Here is a 19,997-nt window from a genome sequence, read left to right as displayed (position 1 = left end):
AAAGCCTACTTCCTTATTTCTGTACTCCAATCTTCACAGTCCCTATCTTAAATACCACTATTTTTTTAAAATTTTTTAGTATTTGGCGGACACAACATCTTTTGTTTGTATGTGGTGCTGAGGATCGAACCTGGGCCGCGTGCATGCCATGCGAGCGCGCTATCACTTGAGCCACATCCCCAGCCCTTAAATACCACTATTTCAATTCCGAATGTTACACAGAGGTTGACAAAAAAATTTGTAACTGACTTGGACTACTATAAAGTTACCATTGCTGTGCTAATTAACACAGAATACTGGTAATATTTCAGATCTCACTTTTTTTTTTTTTAGAAAGAGTGAGAGAGAGAGAGAGAGAGAGAGAGAGAGAGAGAGAGAGAGAGAGAGAATTTTTTAATATGTATTTTCCATTTCTCGGCGGACACAACATCGTTGTTTGTGGTGCTGAGGATCGAACCCGGGCAGCCAGGCGAGCGCGCTACCGCTTGAGCCACATCCCCAGCCCTCAGATCTCACTTTACTCATGAAAAAGTTAATACTCAAATAAAAATGTGCCCAATAGGACGCCCAATAGGCAATATTAATATCCATCTCCCATTTCTCTTCTGACTTACTCCTCCTGGGACATCTGGCTTTCTTAAGAGACTAGTAAGTACTACCTGCTTATTCAATAAGAAATTTAATGTCAGTTGCTTTTATTCTTTAGATTTTCATGAAAAGGGGTTGGGATTGTGGCTCAGTGGGAGAGTGTTTGCCTAGCAAGTGTGAGGCACTGAGTTTGATTCTCAGTGAATAAAATAAAGGTCCATGAACATCTTAAAAAAAAGAAAGAAAAAAAATTTGTAAAAAACCAGGTCTATAACTTCCAGAGAAATACTTCAGATATAGAAAGGAAAATATAAGCTAAGTGAAAAATCTAAGTCTGAACAATAACTATAGATTATTTTCAAAATAATGAAAACTGGGCATAGTGGCTCACACATATAATCCCAGCAATTTAGGAGGTAGAGGCAGGATGGCAAAGTTCAAGGCCAACTTCAGCAGTTTAGTGAGCAAGATCCTCTCTCAAAATAAAAACTGCTGGAGAAGTAGCTCAGTGGTAAAGTGCCCTGGATTCAATACCCAGTATGGGGAGGAGGGGGGGAAGAATGGAGGAATTGATTTTTCAAAGCGTCTTTATCTGTATTTTTACATAAGATATTACTTACTGGGCAAGTTTAATGTGAATATTGCTACCATTTACAAGAAAAAAATCATTATTACCAATAGACGATGGTGGCACATGTCTATCATCCAAGCACTTCAGGAGATGAGGCAGGAAATCACAAGTCTAAGACCAACCTCAGCAATATAGCAAGGCCCTAAGCAACTTAGAGAGACCGTTTCTGAAAATAAAAAATAAAAAGGGCTGGGATGTAGCTCAGTGGTTAAGCGCTCCTGGGTTAAATCCCCAATACTAAAAAACAAAAAAAACAAAACAAACACACCAAAAAAACCAAACAATAGGTCTCATTAGCTGGGCATAGTAGTGCGTACAGGTAATCCCAGTGAGGCTGAGGCAGGAGGTGTGAAAGTTCAAGCCAGCCTCAGCAATTTATGGAGACCCTCTCAAAAAATTATTGTAGCCAGGAGCAGTGGTACATGCCTGTACCCAACAGCTTGGGAGGCTGAGGCAGGATTACAAATTCAAAGCCAGTCTCAGTAGTATATGCCTGTACCCAGCGGCTTGGAAAGCTGAGGCAGGAGGATTACAAATTCAAAGCCAGTCTCAGCAACTTAGTGAGGCCCTAAACAACTCAGTGAGACCCTGGCTCTAAAATATTTTAAAAGGGCTGGGGATGTGGCTCAGTGGTTAAGTGGCCCTGGTTTCGAACTCCAGTACCAATGTGTGTGTGTGCTTATGTGAGTGAGTGTTATGCTGGGGGTAGCTCAGTGGTAGAGCACCCCTGAGTTCAACCCTGTCAAAAATGATAACAACAGAACAGTCTTAATCTTCATAATCCTATAAAGTGGCTTTTTTTTGGCGGGGGGGGGGGGGGGGGGGGACCTGGGATTGACCCAGAAGTATTCAACCCCTGAGCCACAATTCAGCCCTTTTTATTTTTGGCCTCGCTTATTTGCTGAGGCTGGCCTTGACCTTGCAATCCTCCTGCCTCAGCCTACTTAGTTGCTGAGATTATAGGCATGTACCACCATTCCAGCCAAAGTGCATTATTTTCCCCTTCCTACCAATGAGTATGCTACAGTCTATAAAGGTTAAGTAATTTACTTGCCCAGGATCACACCACTGACAAAAAGCAGAACACAACATCAGTATTCCATTAGACCCATGGTCTATGGGGATTCATAACTAGCTATCACCTTCCCACAGAGCCCGATAGAAAGCTACAGGAAGAGCCTCTGGGATAACACCAACAAAAGAATGTGCTTTCAATTTTTTTTAATTAATTCTCAAGATCTGTGCTTAAGAGGTTGACCAGAGGCTTCTTATCAACCAAATATTCAAGAATTGTGGGGAAAAAAGAACTTTAATTCTACTTTGTGGGTATTCTAGGTCCAGATTTAAATTAAAAGTTGGTCAACTGGAGTGGCACATGCCTGTGATCCCAGCATCTTGGGTGGCTGAGGCAGGAGAATTGCAAGTTCAAGGCCAATATGGGCAGCTTAGCAAACCCTATCCTAAAATAAAAAATAAAAAAGGTTGGGAAAATAACTTGATAATAGAGTATCCCTGGATTCAATCTCCATACTGTCAAAAAAGTAAATAATAATTAATTTTTATTATTTTCATGCTGGGTGCAGTGGCGCACACCTGAAATCCCAGGGGCTCAAGAGGCTGAGACAGGAGGATCAAAGCCAGCCTCAGCAACTTAGTGAGGCATTAAGCAACTCAGTGAGATCCTGTCTCTAAATAAAACACAAAAAACAGGGTTGGGGATGTGGCTCAGTGGTTGAGTGCCTCTGAGTTAAATTCCCAGTGCCAAAGAACAAAAACAAAAATTTTATTTTTTTCAAAGTTCAGTATCAGTGCTGACCCTGCTCAAAGAGGTCAGTATTCCACCCCCATACTGGGGATTGAACCCATGGTGGTCTACCACTGAGCTATATCTCCTGTCCTCTCCATTTTTCATTTTGAGATAGTGTCTCACTCAATTGCAGAGGCATATCTCCAACTTGTGTTCCTGCCTCAACCTCCCCAATAGCTGGGATAATAGGTGTACATCACTGTACCTGCCTTATTATTCCCTTTATAACAAAACTGATGGCAATGCTTCGACTTCATTTGGATGTTAAATACGGAGTAATTAAAACCATTTTTCCCCCAGCCAAAGTCATATTTTCATCGATCTGCCACCCACCCTAGGCTCACTCACCAGGCCTGGTCACACACGGAAAAGCGTCCAAACTGAAGATTTCTCAAAGTTCACAATAACAAAAAGACGTTTGGCAAGACTGACGGACGTTTACTTTAGAAATGATTATCTAGCACAGGTCATTACTAACAACATTTCCAAAGAAAACAGTTTGGGCACAAAAATATGAACAAGGAACTTAGTTTCAAAACTCTTCATTCCATCTGTCCTGTCTCATAAGGTAGTCCGGTTTTTCAAACTTAACTTAAAAGGTAAAATGTAAAGTTTAGTTTCCCAGTCTAACCGGCCACATACCAAACATTCAATGGCCACGTGTGACTAGTTGCTACCATACTGAACAGCAAATGTACAGAACATACCATTGTGACAGAAAGTTCTATGGGACATAATAACAATCAATACTAAGGCGAAGTCATAAGAGAACACGTTTCCCTCTCTCGAGGGTAACCCAGCAGCCTCAGGCAAGGTGGACACGCAATTCCTAGTTGTATATTATTCCAGAGGTGCGGTCAACTGGACACCCGCGCGGACAACGAGTTCACGCGCTGGCGGGAGACCCTTCAGAGAACAGGCGTTAACAAACCGCGCGGACACCACTACCAGAACTCCCAAAAATGACTCGAGTGGAGAGCCTCGAGCGCCTGGCTGAGAGCGCCCAGACGTGCCAGCGCCTGCCGCTCAGAGGCGCTGGCCTCGGATCTCTCTGCGACTCGAAAAACTGCATGAGAAGGAAAGCCAGAGAAACTCTGGCTCACCGGCCCTTGCCGTCCCTCTCAAGCGGCAGAGACCCTGGAACCACGTACGGTAGGCTGTGGGCGCCGGGGGCCTCGAAGGCGGCGGTGAAGGCGGAGCCCTGCCCGGTCCGGGAGGCGCGCGAAACACTCCACCCCCCCCCCACACACACACCGGCTAGTCAGGGTAAACAAGGCCTCAACTCAAGTCGCGCACTTACCCGGAGCCGCGGATTCGCGGATGCAGAGCACGAGCGGGCCAGACCAGGTCAGGCGGACCACACCAACACACTGAGGTGCAAGTAGCAGCGGAAGCTACGGGCCGACGCCGGTCCGGCCCGCGCCGCTTCCTCTGGCGGAGTCGTCCCCGCAGCTCCGGAAGTATTCAGTGCACTGGCGTCACTTCCGGTCGGGGTCGCCGCGCGGTCGCCCGGGTAGCTACGCCCGGCAGGCAAGGGTTCCCCCAGGGGCTGCTTTCTTGGAAACTTGCTTTTTACTGGACTGGGGTCAAGATACCGCTACACTGCCCACTGCCCAGAAGTTCGAAAAGATGGTCGAGATATTTTTTATATCATCGCTTTTTATTTCTTAATTTTTTAATAGTTGTAGATGGACATCTAGCCTTTGTTTTTTTTTTAATAACTTGTAGTTGAACGCAAACCTTTATTTTTCACTTATTTGTTTTTATGTGGTGTTGAGGATCGAACCCAGGGCCTTGCAAGTGCTAGGTGAACTAGGTGTTTAGTTTTTTTATGCGGTGTTAAGGATCAAACCCAGTGCCTCAAGCTACAACCCCATCCCTTATCCATCTTTTTTTTTTTTTTTTTTTGGACTGGCTGCTGATTCCACTGTTTATTCTCACACCTTGGTATCCATAGCGTGGATAAAAGATCATTGGTTTCCCAGCAGCTCTCTGACCGGAGGGGAGCTGAACAGACAGGGGGAGCTGTCTTTTCTCCAAAGAAGTTTGCTAGGTGGCCTGGGAGCCGCAATGCAGCTGCAGGCTTCAGCTTTCCCGCCATGAATGGATTATGCGGTTTTCCGGCTTCCACTCGCTGTATAAGATTGCGGTTTACCGGGTGCGTACGCCTGTAATCCCAGCGGCTAGGGAGGCTGAGTCAGAAGGATCAAGAGTTCAAAGCCAGCCTCAGCAAAAGCAAGGCACTAAGCAACTCAGTAAGATCTTTCTCTAATAAAATACAAAATAGGACTGGGGATGTGGCTCAATGGTCGACTACTCCTGAACTCAATCCCCAGTACCCAAATAAATAAATAAAGTGTCCATCTACAACTAAAAAAAAAAAAAGAAGAAGAAGAATTCCTGAACTTCCAGGTATGGTGGCACTTGTGATCCCAGCTACTGGGGAAGCTGAGGCAGGAAGATCTCAAGTTCAAGGCCAGCCTCAGCAATTTAGTAAGACTCTGTCTCAAAACAAAATAAAATGAGATATAAAGGGTTGGGGATTGTTGTAGTTTGGATGTGAAGTGTCCCAAAAAAATTCATGTGTGAAATAATGCAAGAAGGTTTAGAGAAGACATGAATTAATCATCTGATGGGATTAACTGAATGGCAATTGAAGGCAGGGGGCTGTGACTGGGGCATTGGGGTCAAAGTTTTGGGGTATATATTTGTATTTGGAAAATGGAGACTCTCTCTCTCTCTCTCTCTCTCTCTCTCTCTCTCTCTCTCTCTCTCTCTCTCTCCTTACTTATCATTATGTGAGCCACTCTTCTCTACCATACTCTTCTGCCATGATGCTCTGCCTCACCTCGAGTTCTGAGGAATGGAGTCAGCTATCTATGGACTGAGAGCTCTGAAACAATAAGCCCTCAAATAAACTTTTTCTCCTCTACAACTGTTATGATCAGAGTCTTTTAGTTACAGCCATGAAAAAAGTTGACTAAAACAGAATATAGCTCAGTGGTAAGGTACCCTTGGTACCTTAGCAATTCCCAGCACCAAAAAGAAAAAAAAAAAATTCCTGCATTTGCAAAATACAGAATGAAGACGCTAAGTATCAAGTGCATACATATACAGAATATTGGAATCCTATGTACAGTCCTTCCACAGTACTTTCAGGAGAGAAGGGTTGAAATTGTATCCAGGACATGGTACCAAAAATCTAAGGATGTTTGAGTCTATTAAATAAATTGGCACAGTATTTATATATGCACATATACATTTATTCACATTCTCCCATATATTTTGGATTGCTTAGAATACCTAATTCAATTAAAATGATATATAAATAGTTTTTATACCCTTGCTTAGGAAAAAAGTTTGTATAGACATAATGTGGGGGTTGATATTTTGGGTCTGCAGTTGAATCAGATGTGGATAAGGTACAGAAAACCAAGGGGTAGGGATGTAGCTCAGTAGTAAAGTACTCCTGGGTTCACTCCTCAGTGCCACACAAAGAAAATACAGTGAAGAAAGCTGTTAAAAATTATGTTGTTCTGCAGGGTGTGGTGCATACACCTGTAATCCCAGTGACTCAGGAGGCTGAGACAAGAGAATTTCGAGTTCAAAGCCAGCTTCAGCAATAGCAAGGCACTAAGAAACTCAGTGAGAAACTGTCTCTAATAAAAATACAAAGTAGGGGTGGGATGTGGCTCGGTGGTCAAATGTCCCTGAGTTCAATCCCGGTGCCAAAAAAAAAAAAAAATATATATATATATATATAGAGAGAGAGAGAGAGAGAGAAAGAGAGAGAGTGTGCTTAGCACTTGTGAGGCTCTGGATTTAATCATCAGCATCACCAAACAAAAAACTGTTCTGAGGCAATTTATTGGCATGGAAAGATGTTTGCAAAATACTCTTTAAGTGATAAGAATAGGATACAAAGCCATTTGTAAGAAACTCCATTTTCAAAATACAAATGCATATAAAATAAATAAATATAAGCAGACATTGTGGCATACACCTGTAATCCCAGTGACTCAGAAGTCTGAGGCAGGAGGATTGTAAGTTCAAAGACAGCCACAGCAATTTAGTGAGGCCCTAAGTGTTGAGAGCCACAGCCAAAGGGGCCCCAGCAAACTTCCAGCTGCCAGCAAGCTTCAGACTGCCCCAGCAACATCTAGCTGATTGGCTCCTCTGCGGTGATGTTCATTGGGCTGTTTCCCTGCCCTTCAGACTGCCAGCTGATGATTGGCTCACAGCTGCCCCAGCAACATCTAGCTGATTGGCTCCTCCACGGAGCTGCTCATTGGGTGACTTCTTTGGCTCTGCCCACGCAACCCAGCCAATCAGCCTCAAGAGGAGGAGGATTGTGGGAGGTTGAGAGGCTGGTGTGGGGGAGAGAGGCTTGTGGAAGCCGGTGGTGGCAGTTGGGCTCTGAGGGTTTTTCCCTGGAGCTGTTTTGTTTGGCGTTTGTAGTTCTAAAAATAAAGTTAGTTTCTTTTTGACAAGTGGCTCCTGATTTGTGCCAAGCCAGACTTCGGCACCTAAGCAACCAAAGTGAGAACCTGTCTCAAAATTTAAAAAAGGGCTGGGATGTAGCTCCATGATAAAGTGTCCCTGGATTCAATTCCAGGTACCAGAAAGGAAGAAAGAAGAAGAAAAGAAAGTCTCTCATGGTTTCTTCTTCTTCTTTTTTTTTTTTTTTTTAGTTGTAGATGGACATAATATCTTTATTTATTTGTATGCCCTGCTGAGGATTGAACCCAGTGCCTCACACGTGCTAGGCAAGTGCTCTACCACTGAGCTACAACCCTAGCCCTCTCATGGTTCTTTTGAACAATAATCCAGACAGGCCTCAGTGGAGATGGTTTATCTCAGCTATACCAAGTTGAGGATCTTGCTGGATCCTCAGCAAGAATACTCTGGGTGTGGACTGGAGTCATAGGGAGAGTTGTTTACTCATCTATCTGGTGGTCTATAGTAACTGACATCTAGGGTTCTCACTGGAATTGTCAGGCAGAACATATATGCATATAATCTCTCTATGTGGCCTTTGCTTCCTGATAACAGTAATGACATCCAAGGACAATTGTCTTGAGAAAGCCAAGCCAGGTATGGTGATGTGTGCCTGTAAATCCCCGTGGTTTGGGAGGCTGAGAAGGGAGGATTGCAAGTTCAAGGCCAACCTCAGCATCTAAGGGAGGCCCTGAGCAATATAGCAAGACCCTGTCTCAAAAATATAAAAAGGGCTGAGGATGTGGCTCAGTGGCTAAGTGCCCTGGGTTCAATTGCTGGTACCCCCGAAAAAAAAAAGGGTTGCTGATATATCTCAGCAGTAAATTGCCCTTAGGTTAAATTTCCAGTACTCCTCCCCCCAAGAAAACTGAAAGCCAGGTAGGAGCTATTTTGACCTTCTGACCTAGCCTTCAAAATCACAAAGCATTCTTTCTTTTTTTTTTTTTAAATATTTATTTATTTAAGTTATGGGCGGACACAACATCTTTGTTTGTATGTGGTGCTGAGGATCGAACCCGGGCCGCACGCGTGCGACGCGAGCGTGCTACTGCTTGAGCCACATCCCCAGCCCCACAAAGCATTATTTCTATCAAGAGTTTACAAGAGTCCCTTTGGTTCATGGAATAAATGTAGCCCAACCCTCACTGGAGTTAACACCATCACTAAGAAAAGCATGTAAATGTCTTATGGTGATACTCAATTGTAATCCTATCTACTTGTGAGAATGAGCAGGACAATCACAAGTTGAGGTCCTCCTGAGCAATCCAGAGAGACTCTGTCTCAGGAAAAAAAAAAAAAGAAAAGAAAGAAAGAAAGAAAAGAAAAAGAAAAAGACTGGATGTCGAGAGCAACAAATGAATTATGGTCCTTGAACTGTCCAGAGACAGAAGCTATACTTCCCTTGGGAATTTCTCAAGAGCAAAGGCCCTAATTGAAGATTGCCCATTTGTTATGGTGACACCCTGTTCAAAGGGAGATTTTGTGCCAGCCACAGAATTTTATTAGTTCATAACCTTGGGTTCAAACATTAGCTGCCCAGGGGGTAGAGAGTTATGGGTGCAAGCTGATAATTATAACTAGGATGCACAAAAGTTTGTCCTTCACTTTGAGGCTTTGAAGAAACTTGCTCACAATAAATCCTTTTTTTTTTTTTAAAGAGAGTGAGAGAGGGAGAGAGAGAGAGAGAGAGAGAGAGAGAGAATTTTTTTTTAATATTTATTTTTTAGTTATTGGCGGACACAACATTTTTGTTTGTATGTGGTGCTGAGGATTGAACCTGGGCCGCACGCATGCCAGGCGAGTGCGCCACCGCCTGAGCCACATCCCCAGCCACAATAAATCCTTTTTAATGATATAATCTACATAATAAATGTGCTGAGCTGACTCTGTGTCATTGTACTCCATCAGAGTGTAGTACCCACTTGGTCTCAGCTTTTTCTATTTGTGTGTCTGTTTTTTTCCTAATCCCCATCACCCCTTGTCCAGTTTCCTGAATTAACTGTTGTGCAGTTCATGACAACTGGGGATGTAGCTCAGTGGTAGACTACTTGCCCACACAGCAATAAATAAATAAATAATAAACAAAAAAGTGCTAGAGAAGTAGTTCAGCAGTACAGTAACCCTGGGTTCAATCACCAGTTCCTGTCACCCTGCCAAAAGAAAAAAAGAAAAGAGAAAGTGGTCAAGCTAAGATTTCTTTTCTTTTTTTTTTTTTTAAATATTTTATTTACATTTTAGTTTTCGGCAGACACAACGTCTTTGTTTGTATGTGGTGCTGAGGATCAAACCCGGGCTGCACCCATGTCAGGGGAACGCGCTACCGCTTGAGCCACATGCCCAGACCCAAGCTAAGATTTCTAACACTGGCCATCTGACTCTTTCCACAGTATTGTGTCCTTTTTCTGCATATCATTTTATGGATATATTATCTATTTGAAGCAGGGTGTGATGACATACATTCGTAATCCCAACTACTCAGGAGGCTAAGGCTGGAGGAGCAAAAATTTGAGACCAGCCTTAGAAATTTAGTGAGACCCCTATCTCAAGATAAAAATGGAAAGGGGCTGGGGATATAGCTCAGTTGTGAAGCATCCCTGGTTTTTATCCTCAGTACCAGAAAAAAAAAAAAATGAGGTCATCTATTTGAGCACACTTCTGTCGCAGATATCCTCATTCCAATTTTTCACATTTATAGTGTTTCAGTGAATATTTTTATATGTACATATATTTGCATAATTGTGAAAATCTGGGGCTTTTATCCTAGAAATGGATTTGGTGAGCCAACTGCTATGCTCATTTTACATTGTAATGGATAGTATCAGATCACATTTTTATTTATTTATTTTTTTAAGAGAGAGAATTTCAATATTTATTTTTTACTTCTTGGCGGACACAACATCTTTGTTTGTATGTGGTGCTGAGGATTGAACCCGGGCCGCACGCATGCCAGGCGAGCGTGCTACTGCTTGAGCCACATCCCCAGCCCCAGATCACATTTTTAAAAATGCCTCTTTTTTTTTTCCACTTGGCTAAAGGCCAGGTATCATGTCATTAATGGTGAGGAAAGGCAACCATAGTACTATTAGTCAGGGAGCTTTGGTCTAGCACGAGATGCAGAAATTAGTTGAATAATTCAAGTAAGGATGAAATTACCTCTGTGGCCAGTACTGCATATGACAGTAGGTGGGCTCCATCCTCTAAACCCATGCTCTATTGATCTCATACAATTTCTTTGCCTTAGTTCTTCCCATACACTGTTGACTTCCAAATATTCATTTCTAGTCCTAATTAATTCCCTGATTGTCACACTCAATATATTCAATTGTCCACTCAACACCCTCATTTGGAGATCATATTGACACTCAAATTTAACTTGTTCCAAATAAATTTCTCAAACTTATTCCTAAATTTGTCACTCTCACAGTATTTCCTGGCTTGTTACCGCTGTCTATCTTGTTTACTTAGGCCAAAAGTTCATGAAACATCCATGAATCTTTTTTTTTTTTTAAAGAGAGAGTGAGAGAGCGGGGGGGGGGGGGAGAGAGAGAGAGAGAGAGAGAATTTTTTTTAATATTTATTTTTTAGTTCTCGGCGGACACAACATCTTTGTTGGTATGTGGTGCTGAGGATCGAACCCGGGCCGCACACATGCCAGGCAAGCGCGATACCGCTTGAGCCACATCCCCAGCCCCACTAATTTATTTATATGCAGTGCTAAGAATCAAACCTAGTGCCTCACAAATGCTAGGGAAGTACTCTACCATTAAGCTACAACCCCAGCCTGCTATGTTGATCTTTTAGTTGTCTCTTGAGAAGAAAGATCTCAGCTGAATGGGCCATGGATAGGTATAAGCCTATCTAAGAGAAAAATATTTTACTGTAACACAATCTGGCCTTTGAATGGTTTTATTACACAATCTTGCACTTGTTGTTGGTCTGTCAGAAGTAAAATATGAGGAAGAAATTCTGTGTGTACAGGAATTTCTGTAGTTTCATGATAAGGAGTCTGAACAGTCAGAAACTAAGTTGAAGGGTGAAAAAAGGCACTGCATATAGGGTGCAAGGATAGCAGGACACCAGAAGAAAGGATTAAACAAAAGGTTTAAATCATTTCAACCCAGTGCTGACAGTCCCAGTACTGTTTCTCAGCCTGATCTTAGGCAGCCACAGATAATCTTGATGTGGGTCAAGAATATCAGCCCTCAGTTTAGTGGGGCCCTAAGCAATTTAGCAAGACCCAGTCTCTAAATAAAATTTTAAAAGGGCTGAGGATGTGTCTCAGTGGTGAAGCATACCTGGGTTCAATCCCTGGTATAAACAAAACAAAACAAAACAAAAAATATACCAGCCCTAGACTGGGGGGGAAAAAATCCCAGGAAAGCTGCCTGGAGTTAGAAAAATGGACAAAGAGATTCTGGCCTCTGCCCTGCCTTCCAGCCCCTTCTACCCATAGTGGGTGGAAGACTACTGGCTACAGAGGACATGGCAGTAGGTTCCAGCACTGTTAGTTTACAACCTGGAGGACAAGAATGGACTCTCCTTTTAAAATCTGACAGGACACCCCATATGGCAAGGGGATATCCATCACTGGGGCAAAACAGTTTTTTTTTTTCGGGTACCAGGTATTGAACTCAGGGGCACTTGACCACTAAGCCATATTCTTATCCCTATTTTGTATTTCATTTAGAGACAGAGTCTCACTAATTTTCTTAGTGCTTTGCTTTTGCTGAGGATGGCTTTGAACTTGATATTCTCCTGCCTCAGCCTACTGAGCCTGTGGGATTACAGGCTTGTGTCATTCTTGTTTTAATAGTATCCCAAAAAACTAAGTGCATGGGGAGACCGGCAGGATAAACAATTGCATTCAGAAAAGAAAAAAGAAAAAAAAACAGAAACTAAAACTAACCTGTATTTTGTTGGCAGCCTCTGCAAAGGGATCTTCTAGAAAGCTGAAAGAGAAGGATGGAAAGGGCCTGCTCCATTGAATATCAATATGCCTAGTATAACAAAAAGGCCCAAAAGGAGACTCTAGATATAAATAGCAATGGGTATCTCACTTAAATTTGATGGCACTGTCATAATGATAAGAGATATACATCAGGTTAAAAAATATCCTGTGCTTCAACACCTAGAATGCAGCCTGAGAGAAAAAAGATTAAGATGCAATTTTGTATGTGCCAGATTTTCTGACCTTCTCATGGGATGAAATTTGTTATGTAAATTAAATGCACAGATAACATTCATAAGGATTGTTTTATTTTTTTTCGAGAGAGAGAGAGAGTGAGAATTTTTTAATATTTATTTTTAAGTTTTTGGCGGACACAATATCTTTGTTTGTATGTGGTGCTGAAGATCAAACCCCGGGCCGCACACATGCCAGGGTAAGCACGCTACCTCTTGAGCCACATCCTTAGCCCCATAAGGATTGTTTTAAAATATGAATTTAAGAAAGGATCTGAAACTAGAAAAAAAATATAAGAAAGCTATAGGTATGGAAATATATTTTACTACAGAAAATTAGATGATAAAATAAATGTTACTGGATGGGAAAATATTCTTATGCTAAAGTCCAATATAAAAAAGAGGACAAAACTAAGGATGTAAACAAGTTGTAGAATGTCTAAGTAAGTTGCAAAAGGTTAGTGGAAGGTAAATCTCAAAAAGTTTATTTATTTGATTAAATTGACTATAATTGGCAAGGTTATTACAATTTTAATGTACTGATATGAAGCAAAGTCTGAAATATCAATCTGCTTTTATCTATTAAGGTAATTTTCTTGCCAAGTGTGGTGGTAAAAAAGGGCTGGGGATATGGCTCAGTGGTTAAGCACCCCTGGGTTGAATTCCCAGTATCAAAAAAAAATTTTTGTGTGTGTGTGCGCCTGTTAGGTATTATTACTTAGGGAAACTAAGTCTTAAATGAATTAGGGTTTGTTTTTTCCCTCCCACCTCTCTTCACTATTTAGTGGTAGTCTTCTTCTCATGCTCTTCTTCCTTATCCCATTTTGAGTTACCCCCCTTATATCAGAGAAGACATTCGGCATTTGTTTTTAAGGGATTGGCTAACTTCACTTAGTATAATCTTCTCTAATGCCATTCATTTGTCTGCAAATGCCATGATCTTGTTATTTTTTAGTGCTGAGTAATTTTCCATTGTGTATAGATGCCACATTTTTTTAATCCATTCATCTATTGAAGGGCATCTAGGTTGGTTCCACATTCTAGCTATTGTGAATTGTGCTGCTATAAACATTGATGTGGCTGTGTCCCTGTAGTATGCTCTTTTTAGGTCTTTTGGGTATAGTCCAAGAAGGGGAATAGCTAGGTCAAATGGTGGTTCCATTCCCAGCTTTCCAAGGAATCTCCATACTGCTTTCCAAATTGGCTGCACCAATTTGCAGTCCCACCAGCAATGTATGAGTGTACCTTCCCCGCCCCCCATCCTCGCCAGCACTTATTGTTGTTTGACTTCATAATGGCTGCCATTCTTACTGGAGTGAGATGGTATCTTAGAGTAGTTTTAATTTGCATTTCTCTGATTGCTAGAGACGGTGAGCATTTTTTCTTGTATTTGTTGATTGATTGTATATACTCTTCTAAGAAGTTTCTGTTCAAGTCCTTGGCCCATTTGTTGATTGGGTTATTTGCTTTTTTGTTGTTTAACTTTTTGAGTTCTTTGTATACTGTAGAGATTAGAGCTCTATCTGATGTTTGAGGGGTAAAAAATTGTTCCCAGGATGTAGGCTCCCTGTTCACCTCACATATTATTTCTCTTGCTGAGAAAAAAACTTTTTAGTTTGAATTCATCCCATTTGTTGATTCTTGGTTTTAATTCTTGTGCTATAGGTGTCTTATTAAGAAATTTGGGGCCTGCCCCCACGTGATGAAGATTAGGGCCAACTTTATCTTCTATTAGATGCAGAGTCTCTGGTCTGATTCCTAGCTCCTTGATCCATTTTGAGTTGACTTTTGTGCATGGTGAGAGAAAGGGATTCAATTTCATTTTGTTGCATATGGATTTCCAGTTCTCCCAGAACCATTTATTGAAGATGCTATCCTTTCTCCATTGCATGGTTTTAGCACCTTTGTCTAATATAAGGTAGTTGTAATTTTGTGGATTTGTCTCTGTGTCCTCTATTTTGTACCATTGGTCTACCAGCCTGTTTTGGTGCCAGGACCATGCTGTTTTTGTTACTATTGCTCTATAGTATAGTTTAAAATCTGGTATCGCGATACCACCAATTTCACTCTTCCTGCTTAGAATTACTTTAGCTATTCTGAGTCTCTTATTTTTCCAGATGAATTTCATGATTGCTTTTTCTATTTCTGCAAGGGATGTCATTGGGATTTTGATGGGAATTGCATTGAATCTGTAAAGTGCTTTTGGTAATACGGCCATCTTAAAAATGACCTCACACTACACTTTGAAGCCTTAGAAAAAGAAGAACAAATCAGCAGCAAATACAGTAGAAGGCAAGAAATAATTAAAATCAGAGCTGAAATCAATGAAATAGAAACAATCGGAAAAATTGAGAAAACTGAAAGTTGGTTCTTTGAAAAAATAAATAAGATTGATAGACTACTAGCCATGCTAACGAAGAGAAGAAGAGAGAGAACCCAAATTACCAGCTTATGGGATGAAAAAGGTAACATCACAACTGACACTTCAGAAATACAGAAGATAATTAGAAATTACTTTGAAACCCTATCCTCTAATAAAATAGAGGATAGTGAAGGCATTGATAAATTCCTTAAGGCATATGAGCTACCCAGATTGAGTCAGGATGATATAAAGAACCTAAACAGACCAATATCAAGTGAGGAAATAGAAGAAGCCATCAAAAGACTACCAACCAAGAAAAACCCAGGACCGGGCGGATATACAGCAGAGTTTTATAAGAACTTTAAAGAAGAACTAATACCAATACTCTACAATCTATTGCAAGAGATAGAAAAAGAAGGAGTACTTCCAAATTCATTCTATGAGACCAACATCACCCTGACTGATTCCAAAACCAGATAAAGACACTTCAAAGAAAGAAAACGTCAGATCAATATCCCTAATGAATTTAGATGCAAAAATCCTCAATAAAATTCTGGCAAATATGATACAAAAACATAAAAAAATCGTGCACCATGACCAAGTGGGATTCATCCCTGGGATGCAAGGCCGGATCAATATACGGAAATCAATAAATGTAATTCACCACATCAATAGACTTAAAGATAAGAACCATATGATCATCTCGATAGATGCTGAAAAAGCATTCAACAAAATACAGCATCCCTTTATGTTCAAAACTCTAGGAAAATTAGGGAAAACAGGAAATTATCTCAACATGGTAAAAGTTATATACCCTAAGCCTCAGGCCAGCATCATTCTAAATGGAGAAAAATTGAAGGCATTCCCTTTAAAATCTGGAACAAGACAGGGATGCCCTCTCTCACCACTTCTATTCAACATAGTTCTTGAAACACTAGCCAGAGCAATTAGACAGACGAAAAAAATTAAAGGCATAAATATAGGAAAAGAAGAACTTAAACTAGCACTATTTGCCGATGACATGATCTTATACCTAGCAGACCCAAAAAATTCAACCAAGAAACTTCTAGAACTAGTAAATGAATTCATCAAAGTGGCAGGATATAAAATTAATACCAATATAGGGCTGGGGATGTGGCTCAAGCAGTAGTGCACTCGCCTGGCATGTGTGCAGCCCGGGTTCGATCCTCAGCACCACATACAAACACTGAAAACTAAAAAATAAATAAATATTTAAAAAATAAATAAAATAAAATTAATACCAATAAATCAAAGGCATTCCTGTATATCAGTGACAAATTCTCTGAATTGGAAATGAGGACAACTACTCCATTCACAATATCCTCAAAAAAAAAAAATAAAATAAAGTACCTGGGAATCAACCTAATAAAAGAGGTGAAAGATCTATACAATGAAAACTACAGAACCCTGAAGAAAGAAATAGAAGAAGACCTTAGAAGATGGAAGGATTTACCTTGCTCATGGATTGGCAGAAATAAGACTTTTTAAGAAATAAGACTTTTTAAGATTTTTAGAAAGGCCAGCCTCACCCAATTTAAGCTCTTCCTCTTATCCTCCATGTTAGGATGGCTCCAAAGTAGGCTAGCATTAAATTTATTTAAAGTTGTGTTTAAAAGATAAATTTTTTTGTTGTAAAGATTTCTGTGATCTCAAAATAACAGGAGATATAATATAAAACTTTGGGGGGGGTACAGGTTCTCACTGAGTTGCTTAGCACCTCAATAAATTGCTGTGGCTACCTTTGAACTCGTGATCCTCCTGTCTCAGCCTCTTGAGAAGCTGGGATTACAGACGTGCACCACCACACCTAGTGATATTTAAGTAAAGGTTTACATAGCCTGCACGGTGGCTTTGTAATCAGAGAGGCTGAGACAGTAGGATTGAGAATTCAAAGCCAGTCTCAGCAATGGTGATGCACTAAGGAACTCAGTAATATAAAATAGGGCTGGGATGTGGCTCAGTAGTCAGAGTGTCCTGAGTTCAATTCCTGGTATACCCCACCAAAAAAAAAAAAAAAAAAAAAAAAAAAGTTTAGGTAAATTGTAAAAGGTAGTTAGGTTGGTAAAAGTGTGTGTGTTTTTTAATGTGTGTGTATGTGTGTGTGTGTGTATGTGTGTGTTTTGTTTTAGTTATAGATGGACACAATATTTTTATTTTATTTATTTATTTTTATATGATGTTGAGGCTCCAACCCAGTGCCTCACACTTGCTAGGCAAGTGCTCACTGAGCCACAACACTAGCCCAGTAAAAGTCCAGTTGTAGCTCAGTGGTAAAGCACTTGCCTAGCATGTGTGAGGCACTGGGTTTGATTCTCAGCACCAGATACAAATAAATAAAATAAAGGTCATTGGACAACTAAAAAAAAAGTAAACTTGTAGGGCTGGGGTAGAGTGCTTACCATGTGTGAGCACTGGGTTTGATTCTCAGCTTTCCATACAAATAAATAAAAAAAATAAAGGTTCATCCACAACTAAGTATGTGTATATATGTGTGTGTGTGTATTAAAAAAAAACAAAATTGTATGTAAATAAGTTAATAAACACAGATCTCAGGCTGGGGCTGTAGCTCAGCAGCAGAGCGTTTGCGTAGCATGAGTGAGGCACTGAGTTCTATCCTCAGCACCACATAAAAATAAACTAATAAAATAAATGCATTGTGTCCATCTACAACTACAAAAACAATTTTTAAAAATAGGCTAAATAGACACCAAAGATACATTAGTGTTCATTTGTATTTCCTTGTAAAATTTTATAACTGTTACCTATAAGTGTTTTGCAGAAGTATTACTTGTAATAGAACAACCTGAGCTAATTTAAGACAGTAAGCCATCACCTACAGAACAGATAGGATATTTTGCTGGCTTCCAGTTCTAATACTGATCCCAATTAAATGAAAGAGACAACTGTAGAATTACAGATATTTAAATTATAACCTGTTATTCCCACTTTAGGACCTGCGAGCTGGGTGTGGTGGCACACTCCTGTAATCCCAGTGGCTTGGGAGACTGAGTTCAAAGCCATCCTCAGCAACTTAGTGAGGCTCTAAGCAACTCAGAGAGACCCTGTCTCTAAGTAAAATATAAGAGCAGGGGTTATGGCTCAGTGGTAGAGTTCTTGTGTATGTATAAAATACACACACACACACACACACACACACACGAATAAGGGGTGGTAGGAAAGAATGAAAGAATTTTGGATTGTGTAGAGGAGAGTGAGGGGAGGGGTGAGGCAGTGGGGATGGGAAGGAATGAGACATTATTACATTATATACATGTATGATTATCTTATTGGTATAACTCAGTACAATGTACAGCCAGAGGAATGAAAAGTAATGCTCCATTTGTATACAATTTGTCAAAATTCATTCTACTATCATGTGTAACTAATTAGAATAAAAAATTTAAAAATGAATAAAATAAAGGTATTGTGTCCATCTACAACTACAAAATATTAAAACATATAAAAATTGATGAAACATAAAAAAAGGGCTGGGGATGTGACTCAGTGGTTAAGATCCTCTGGGTTCAATTTCTGGTACCAAAAACAAAACAAACAAACAAACAACATGGTGAAACCCACTTACTGAATATTTACTTATTTATTTATAATTTTTTTTTTAGTTGAGATGGAGACAATACCTTCATTTTATATTTTTGTGGTGCTGGGGATAGAACCTAGTGTCTCACAGGTGTAAGACAAATGTTCTACCACTGAGCTACAACCCCAAGCCCATCTGCTGGATATTTAAAACCAAAAACTTGGAGACCAAAGTCAAGGAAGTAAAATGACCTAGGAAAAAGCAGTCAATATTTTGGCCCTTTTCCTCTAAGGACAGCCAGGACCCTGAGAATGACAGGATGCCTCCAAGGGCTCTGTAACTCCAGTAAGTCTCCAGATCTCCCCTACAGAACAGGAAGCCAAGCAGTGCACGTTCTGCAAAGAGGAGGTTCACTGGAAAGGGAAATGTCTGATGCTTCAAAAGTAAGCCACATGTGGTCAGCCAGTCTTTGACCCATCCTGGCAGATGGCAGAACAGGTAGAGGAAGGCTTAAGGAGCCAAGAGTCTTCTCGTATGTTCTTCAGAATGATCTCTGAGGATTTTTAGCTGACCCTAAGAGTAGATAAGAACAAGGTTAATTTTGACCAACTTGGTCTTAAACACCTGGCAGGAGAGTATGACCAAAGCACAGTCATACACAGACATTTAAAAGAAAAGACAACTTTTTAAAATGTTACTTAAGATCTACGCTAGTGTCAGCCCTGAAAGAAAAGTGGCACAGGACTAATCACACACACACCTGGGATAAGAGGCAGGTTTATTGTCAGGAGCCTGACAAGGCTGCTCTGCAAAAAGAGAGGGACAGCAGCAGCAACTCCCCTTGAATATTACCTTTTATAGGCTAGAATCATGGCGTGCTAGGGGTGGGTTTAGTCTTGACTGACATAGTAGGCATCCCGTGTTCTTGTGGAAGGCAAGATTTGTTTCTTGGGAAAGTTTTCCTATCTCTCAAAGGGGGAACAGGGAAACCAGCATGTCCCTTTATTTTCTCAAGGAGAGAACAGGAAAACCAATATGTCCCCATCTCAGGGGCCGGTAAATTGTCTACTATTTCTCAAGGAGAGAACAATGAGAGACCAGCATGTCTCCAGGCCAGTAGGTTTTATCTCTCTACTTTCTATTTCTTGGGAATAAGAACAGTATTTACAAAGTAGGGGTTGGGAAAAGGAAGATGGCTGCAATTATGCTAACAAGCTCTACCAAAAGCAAGTAAAGCTGGAGGCTATAAAGGAAGAGTTCTTGTGTGGGAGTGCCTAATAAAAATGATCACAAAGGACACTAGAATCAAGTTTGTCCTGAGTCAATTTGAGCCTGATCTAATAGACTCCAAATCCTCCTAATCTGTAGGTTA

The 19,997-nt window shown here is 40.7% G+C and overlaps 1 protein-coding gene across 1 annotated transcript in view; it reads right to left on the bottom strand.

Moving 5' to 3' along the window:
- Positions 1–4,498, bottom strand: part of Arih2 (ariadne RBR E3 ubiquitin protein ligase 2) — a 64,092-nt gene extending 59,594 nt beyond the window's left edge. Inside the window, exon 1 of the mRNA XM_005326891.5 lies at positions 4,327–4,498. The gene's annotated coding sequence lies outside the window, so the exon portion shown is untranslated. The remainder of the gene's footprint in view (positions 1–4,326) is intronic.
- Between the last annotated feature and the right edge of the window lie 15,499 nt (positions 4,499–19,997).

This window comes from Ictidomys tridecemlineatus, chromosome 3 (assembly GCF_052094955.1).
Source record: "Ictidomys tridecemlineatus isolate mIctTri1 chromosome 3, mIctTri1.hap1, whole genome shotgun sequence".
NCBI classification, from domain to species: domain Eukaryota; kingdom Metazoa; phylum Chordata; class Mammalia; order Rodentia; family Sciuridae; genus Ictidomys; species Ictidomys tridecemlineatus.
This window is presented reverse-complemented; position numbering and strand designations above follow the sequence as displayed.